Genomic DNA, 8,255 nt, shown 5'->3' with positions numbered 1-8,255 from the left:
TGTCGTTGTATTTAACTTGTGTTACATTCATATTGTGTATAAGGTATCTCAGATAGGCGAGTACACTCCTCACATTTTTGTATTTTATTGTATCCTTTCATGTGACAACACTGAAGAAATGACCCTCTGCTACAATGTAAAGCAGTGAGTGCACAGTCTGTATAACAGTGTTTAATGTTGTCCCCTCAAAAATAACTCAACACACAATCATTAATGTCTAAACCTTGGCAACAAGAGATATAATAAAATATTTTCAAAAATGTGAGGGGTGTACTCACTTATGTGAGATAATATGTATATATGTTATGAATGTACAGTGATCCCTCAACTTACAAAGGCCTCAACATACAATGGTCTTTTCTGGACCATTGTAAGTTGAAACCAGACTAAACATACAATGTACAGACAGTCCAGATCTGTAAAACATATCAATGGCTGGAAGGACCGACCAATCAGAATGGGTAGTCACAGGTAAAACGCCTGTATTACTGAAGTGCATGCACTGAGTTGTCTGGTAGTTCCCCCTACAGTACAGGGAGGTATTACATGTTCTGTACTACTCTTAACCTGTATTACTGAAGTGCATGCACTGACTGATGTCTGGTAGCGCACCCTACAGTACAGAGAGGTATTACATGTTCTGTACTACTCCTTACCTGTGCCAGGGTTAGCTGCTCCTTTGGAAACCAGGTGAGGGCGACTCCATGTTACTTTTTTTTAGGACATTGCGTGTTCTGTACCGGACCCTGAAGAAGCTCCTGTCCTCTACATAGAGCAGTGTTTCCCAAGCAGGGTGCCCCCAGCTGTTGCAAAACTACAACTCCCAGCATGCCTGGACAGCCTTTGGCTGTCCAGGCATGCTGGGAGTTGCAGTTTTGCAACAGCTGGAGGCTCCCTGCTTGAGAAACACTGACATAGACAGTGATTACAACTCCCAGCTGATCTTTCTTTCTTTTATATGTAAGGACTTGCTTTATCTGTATTAGTTATCTACTTATTTTTCTTTAATCCTCACTTTTTCCTATTTTTTGGATGACATTTTGGGGCTTCAGAACCAATTATCAGGTTTCCATAGAGTTCTGGTCTCAACATACGATGGTTTCAACATACAATGGTCATCCTGGAACCAATTAATATAGTAACTTGAGGGACCACTGTACTAGAAATTAAACCCAATGGCATCCTGTTGATGAACACAGCACATGGCCCGGGGAACATTGGCACACGTGGAGATACTGTATGTTCCACACACAAGGGATAAATTAAATACCACTGACAGGTGAAGTTCATAACATTGGCTATCTCATTACAATGGTCCCCGTAAAGGGGTGGGATATAGAAGGTAGCAAGTGACTGGTCGGTTCTTGAAGTTGATGTGTTGGAATCAGGAGAAATGGATAAGTATAATAATCTAAAGAAAAAAAATGAAATGGCAGGTTCTCAAGGACTGCTGGTAAATGCCGCCGTGAACGGGTGAATGGATATATGATGTGGGACTATAGAGGTCAGTCAGTGATATGTCAGATGGATGTGTAATGGTGTGGAAAAATGATTGGGGACAGTAATAGATATGTATTCACTTGGGGCAAATGTGTGCGTGTAAGATGGTTGAGAATTAGCTACTGATTGTATCTGATGATTGAATGAAGAGTTATAGTTACCGTATATACTCGAGTATAAGCAGAGTTTTTCAGCACAATTTTTCGTGCTGAAAACGCCCCCCTCGGCTTATACTCGAGTGAACTCTCCGCCTGTCAATCCCTTCGTCAGTGGTCTTCAACCTGCGGACCTCCAGATCTTTTAAAACTACAACTCCCATGCAGTCCCCCCCCCTTCTTTGTTTTGTACTCACCTCCCCTCGGCGGGAAGTTAGGGTGAGCTGGTCCGGGCCATCTATGCTGCAGGGACCGTCCGGTGGAGATGGTTAGTCGTTGCGGGCTATCCATTTTCTCTGCACTTCGGGCCCGGCCCTGGAGTAGTGACGTTGCCTTGACGATGACGCACAGGGACGTTCATGCGCAACGTCCCTGTGTGTTGTCTTCAAGGCAACGTCTCTAGTCCAGGCCCGAAGCGCGGAGAAGAGGACCCCCCGGTGAAAATGGACAGCCCGCATTGACTACCCATCCCCACCGGACGGTCCCTGCCAAAACAAAAGGGGGGGGGGGGATGATGACGAAGGCCGCAGTGGTCTTCAACCTGCGGACCTCCAGAGGTTTCAAAACTACAACACCCAGCATGCCTGGACAGCCAATGGCTGTCCGGGCATGCTGAGAGTTGTAGTTTTTCAACATCTGGAGGTCCGCAGGTTGAAGACCACTGATGAAGGGATTGACAGGCGGTGATGATGACGGGGGTCTTGATGATTACATGGGGGGGGATGATGTATTTCCCGCCCTAGGCTTATAGTCAAGTCAATAACTTTTCCTGGGTTTTGGGGTTAAAATTAGGGGCCTCGGCTTATATTCGTGTCGGCTTATACTCGAGTATATACGGTACTGTTTAAGAAAGGTGGTCATGTTTGTGAAAAAGAGGGAAAAAAAGAGAAAATGAGCGAGAGAGGAAAATGATGAAAAATGCTATGGTCCAAATGTCCAAGGCACAAATATGGTTTATTCTAAATAATCAAATACAATGATAACCTACCAAAACAGAGAGGATGCAGGATCCTTGCACGCCTCCCTGATTAGTGAATTAAAAAATAAATAAAATATAAGGAATAGTAGTGAAATAAAAGTTGCTGCACCACTAAGTAACCACTGTCTATTGATATGAACCAGCTTGGGGTAGAGGTATGGGAGCGCTGTCCATTCTCAAGCGCTGCAGTCCTCCAGTTTTCGTCCCACTGTGCCGGTACAATGGTTTCTTGCTCAAAGTCTCTGATAGTGAGCGCTGTTTAGGCTGGGTGGATGTGACAGCAGAACAGCCTGGGACCACACTGGTGGTTTGGGACTATCAAGTTAATATGTCGCTGTAATATTAATGGCTCGGCGGCCGCAAACAGAATGAATGAAGCGCTTGCACTATGTACCTCTTACCCATCCTGGCAAAGGCCTCTAGGTCAGTGGTCTTCAACCTGCGCACCTCCAGATGTTGCAAAACTACAACTCCCATCCAGCCACCCTTTGTACTCACCTCCCCTCGGCGGGAAGTTAGGGTGAGCTGGTCCGGGCCATCTATGCTGCAGGGACCGTCCGGTGGGGATGGTTAGTCGTTGCGGGCTATCCATTTTCTCTGCACTTCGGGCCCGGCCCTGGAGTAGTGACGTTGCCTTGACGATGACGCACAGGGACGTTCATGCGCAACGTCCCTGTGTGTTGTCGTCAAGGCAACGTCACTAGTTCGGGCCCGAAGCGCGGAGAAGAGGCCCCCCGGTGAAAATGGATAGCCCGCAACGACTAACCATCCCCACTGGACGGTCCCTGCAGCATAGATGGTCTGGACTAGCTCACCCTAACTTCCCGCTGAGGGGGGTGAGTACAAAACAAAGGGGGGGGGGGGGGGGGAGATGATGACGAAGGCCGCAGTGGTCTTCAACCTGTGGACCTCCAGAGGTTTCAAAACTACAACACCCAGCATGCCTGGACAGCCGATATGAACCAGCTTGGGGTAGAGGTATTGGAGCGCTGTCCGTTCTCAAGCGCTGCAGTCCCTCAATTTTCGGCCCACTGTGCCGATACAATGGTTTTTGGCTCAAAGTCTCTGATAGTGAGCGCTGTTTAGGCTGGGTGGATGTGACTGCAGCACAGCCTGGGACCACACTGGTGGTTTGGGACTATCAAGTTAATATTTCGCTCTAATATTAACGGCTCGGCGGCCGCAAACAGAATGAATGAAGCGCTTGCACTATGTACCACTTACCCGTCCTGGCAAAGGTCTCTAGGTCAGCGGTCTCCAACCTGCGGACCTCCAGATGTTGCAAAACTACAACTCCCAGCATGCCTGGACAGCCGTTGGCTGTCCAGGCATGCTGGGAGTTGTAGTTTTGCAACATCTGGAGGTCTGCAGGTTGAAGACCCCTGCTCTAGGTCCTTCCTCAGTGATGAATGGCTTGCAATTGACTACGCTTTATATAAGGTGATATAAGAGTTATTAGCAAAATCTGACATACCCTGGACATGGGTAATGGGTGATGTGAACTTCAAACACCCGGATTGGATTTCTGTTATACAAGAAATGTATTTTGTTTCATAGAACACATGGGAAATATATACAATAGACAATATATTGATAAGTATATATGTGTGTAGACATGGGAGGTTTACAGAAAAAATAGGGGGTTTCTAGAAAGAATAAAGGAACAATTAGGAAAAGTATGCTTCTGTATGTATAAAAGTTTTGAATTGAAAATGTGTTATATATTTATGGGATCAAATAGTGTATTGCTCAAATACGGCATATAGTCTATATTTATGTTCAATGAGTTGTGGGTGTAAACATATGTTTTAAAAAATGTGTGTTGTAAACACATTTGTATATATAAAAAAGGAATTCATAGAATAAAATAAGTAAAAAGTATAACAATTATTATAAATATAAAAAATGTATAAAACAGTAAAAGATGTAAAAATATTTATAATGAAAAAAGGTGCATATAAAAATAAAAAATGCTGATTAACCCCTTAGGGACTCAGCCCATTTTCACCTTAAAGGGGTACTCCGGTGGAAAACTTTTTTAAAAAATCAATTGGTGCCAGAAAGTTAAACAGATTTGTAAATTACTTCTATTAAAAAATCTTAATCCTTTCAGTACTTATTAACTGCTGAATACTGCAGAGGAAATTCTTTTCTTTTTTGAACACAGTGCTCTTTGCTGACATCATGACCACAGTGCTCTCTGCTGACATTTCTGTTCATTTTAGGAACTGTCCAGAGCAGCATTTGTTTTCTATGGGGATTTTATCCTACTCTGGACAGTTCTTAACCCCTTAAGGACTCAGCGTTTTTCCATTTTTGCATTTTCGTTTTTTCCTCCTTACCTTTAAAAAATCATAACTCTTTCAATTTTGCACCTAAAAATCCATATAATGGCTTATTTTTTGCGCCACCAATTCTACTTTGTAATTACATCAGTCATTTCACCCAAAAATCTATGGCGAAACGGAAAAAAAATCATTGTGAGACAAAATAGAAAGAAAAACGCCATTTTGTAATTTTGGGGGCTTCCGTTTCTACACAGTACATTTTTTGGTAAAAATGACACCTTATCTTTATTCTGTAGGTCCATATGATTAAAATGATACCCTACTTATATAGGTTTGATTTTGTCGTACTTCTGGAAAAAATCATAACTACATGCAGGAAAATGTATACGTTTAAAATTGTCCTCTTCTGGTCCCTATAACTTTTTTATTTTTCTGCGTAAGGGGCAGTGTGAGGGCTCATTTTTTGCGCCGTGATCTAAAGATTTTAGTGGTACCATTTTTGCATTGATAGGACTTATTGCTAGGACTTTTTATTCATTTTTTCTTGATATAAAAAGTGACCAAAAATGCACTATTTTGGACTTTGGAATTTTTTTGCGCGCACGCCATTGACCGTGCGGTTTAATTAACTATATATTTTTATAACTCGGACATTTCCGCAATACCACATATTTTTATTTTTATTTACACCGGTTTTTTTTTATGGGAAAAGGGGGGTGATTCAAACTTTTAATAGGGAAGGGGTTAAATGATCTTTATTCACTTTTTTTCCCACTTTTCTTTTGCAGTGTTATAGGTCCCATAGGGACCTATAACACTGCACACACTGATCTTCATCATTGATCACTGGTTTCTCATAGGAAACCAGTGATCGATGATTCTGCCGCTTGACTGCTCATGCCTGGATCTCAGGCACTGAGCAGTCATTCGGCGATCGGACAGAGAGGAGGCAGGTACGGGCCCTCCCGCTGTCCTGTAAGCTGTTCGGGATGCCGCGATTTCACCGCAGCTATCCCGAACAGCCCACTGAGCTAACCGGCATACTTTCACTTTCACTTTAGGGGTTCACAAAGGGCGTGCTTCAGCGTGATCAATGCCGCACGCTATTAGCCACGGGTCCCGGCCGGGCCCAACCCGCTATGACGCGTTATAGATCGGGAGCGGACTCATGACATTCCAGTACGTCATGAGTCCTTAAGGGGTTAAAAGGGACAGAGATGTCAGCAGAGAGCACTGTGTTCCAAAAAGAAAAGAATTTCCTCTGTAGTATTCAGCAGCTAATACGTACTGGAAGGATTAAGATTTTTTAATAGAAGTAATTTACAAATCTGTTTAACTTTCTGACACCAGTTGATTTAAAAAAAAGTATTCTGACTCAGCCCTTTTTTGCAATTCTGACCACTCTCACTTTATGCATAAATAACTCTGGGATGCTTTTACCTTTTATTCTGATTCTGAGATTGTTTTTTCGTGACATATTCTACTTCAACATACTGGTAAATTTTTGTTGTTACTTGCATCCTTTCTTGGTGAAAAATCCCAAAATTTGATGAAATTTTTGCATTTTTCTAACTTAGAAACGTTCTGCTTTTAAGGAAAATGGACATTCCAAATAATTTATATATTGATTCACAAATACAATATGTCTTCTTTATGTTGGCATCATAAAGTTGACATGTTTTTACTTTTTGAGGACATTAGAGGGCTTCAAAGTATAGCAGAAATTTTCAAAATTTTCACAAAAAATTCTAAATCTGAATTTTTCAGGGACCAGTTAAGTTTGAAGTGGATTTGAGGGACTTTTCTGTGAGAAATACTCCATAAATGACCCCATTATAGAAACTGCACCCCTCAAAGTATTCAAAATGACATTCAGAAAGTTTGTTAACCCTTTAGGTGTTTCACAGGAATAGCAGCAAAGTGAAGGAGAAAATTCAAAATCTTCATTTTTTACACTCGCATGTTCTTGTAGAGCTATTTTTTTTTTTTTTTACAAGGGGTGAAAGGAGAGAAATACCCCCAAAATTTGTAACACAATTTCTCTAGAGTAAGGAAATACCTCATATGTAGATGTAAAGTGCTATGTGGGCGCACTAGAGGGCTCAGAAGGGAAGGAGCGACAATGGGATTTTGGAGAGTGAATTTTGCTGAAATGGCATGTGGCATTTAGGAAGCCCCTATGGTGCCATAACAGAAAAAACACATGGCATACTATTTTGGAAACTTCACCCCTCAAGGACCGTAACAAGGGGTCCAGTGAGCCTTAACACCCACAGGTTTTTGACGACTTTTCGTTAAAGTCAGATGTGTAAATGAAAAAAAAATGTTTTTCACAAAAATGCTGGATTTTCCCCAAATTTAACATTTTTACAAGGGGTAATAGGAGAAGGGAGTAGTTTCCAAAATGGGGGTCACATGTGGGGGGGGGGGGTCCAGTGTTCTGGCACTATGGGGGCTTTGTAAACACACATGGCCTTCAATTCCGGACAAATTTTCTCTCCAAAAGCCCAATGGTGCTCCTTCTCTTCTGAGCATTGTAGTGCACCCGCAGAGGACTTTACATCCACATATGGGGTATTTATATACTCAGAAGAAATAGTGATACACATTTTGGGGGATTTTTTTCCCCCCTATTTTCCCTTGTGAAAAAGAGAAATTTAGGGTAACAACAGCATTTTTGTGAAAATTATTTTTTCATTTTCCCATCCAACTTTAACGAAAATTGTCAAACACCTGCGGGTTGTTAAGGCTCACTATACCCCTTGTTACGTTCCGTGAGGAGTGTAGTTTCCAAAATGTGGTCACATCTGGGTATTTATATTTTTTTGTTTTTTTCAGAACTGCTGTAAAATCAGCCACCCCGTGCAGCTGTGCGTTCCCAGAGCTTTTTACATATGGGGTATTTTCGTACTCAGGGGAAATTGTGTTACAAATTTTAGGGGTCTTTTTTTCCTTTTACCTCTTGTGAAAATGTAAAGTATGGGGCAATACCAGCATGATACTGTAAAAATTTTTTTTTTTTTTTTACAACAACATGCAAGTGTAGACCCCAACTTTACCTTTTCATAAGGGGTAAAAGGAGAAAAAGACCCCCAAAATTTGTTAGGCAATTTCTCCCGAGTACGGAAATACCCCATATGTGGCACTAAATTGTTTCCTTGAAATACGACAAGGCTCCGAAGTGAGTGAGCGCCATGCACATTTGAGGCCTAAATTAGGGATTTGCATAGGGACGAACCCGGATACAAGAATTACACTTGCCTCCGATACCAAAATTACCCTACGGCAGTGTTTCCCAAACAGGGTGCCTCGAGCTGTTGCAAAACTCCCAGG

Source organism: Hyla sarda, chromosome 1 (genome assembly GCF_029499605.1).
Source record: "Hyla sarda isolate aHylSar1 chromosome 1, aHylSar1.hap1, whole genome shotgun sequence".
Taxonomy (NCBI): domain Eukaryota; kingdom Metazoa; phylum Chordata; class Amphibia; order Anura; family Hylidae; genus Hyla; species Hyla sarda.
Note: the sequence above shows the minus strand (reverse complement) of the source record.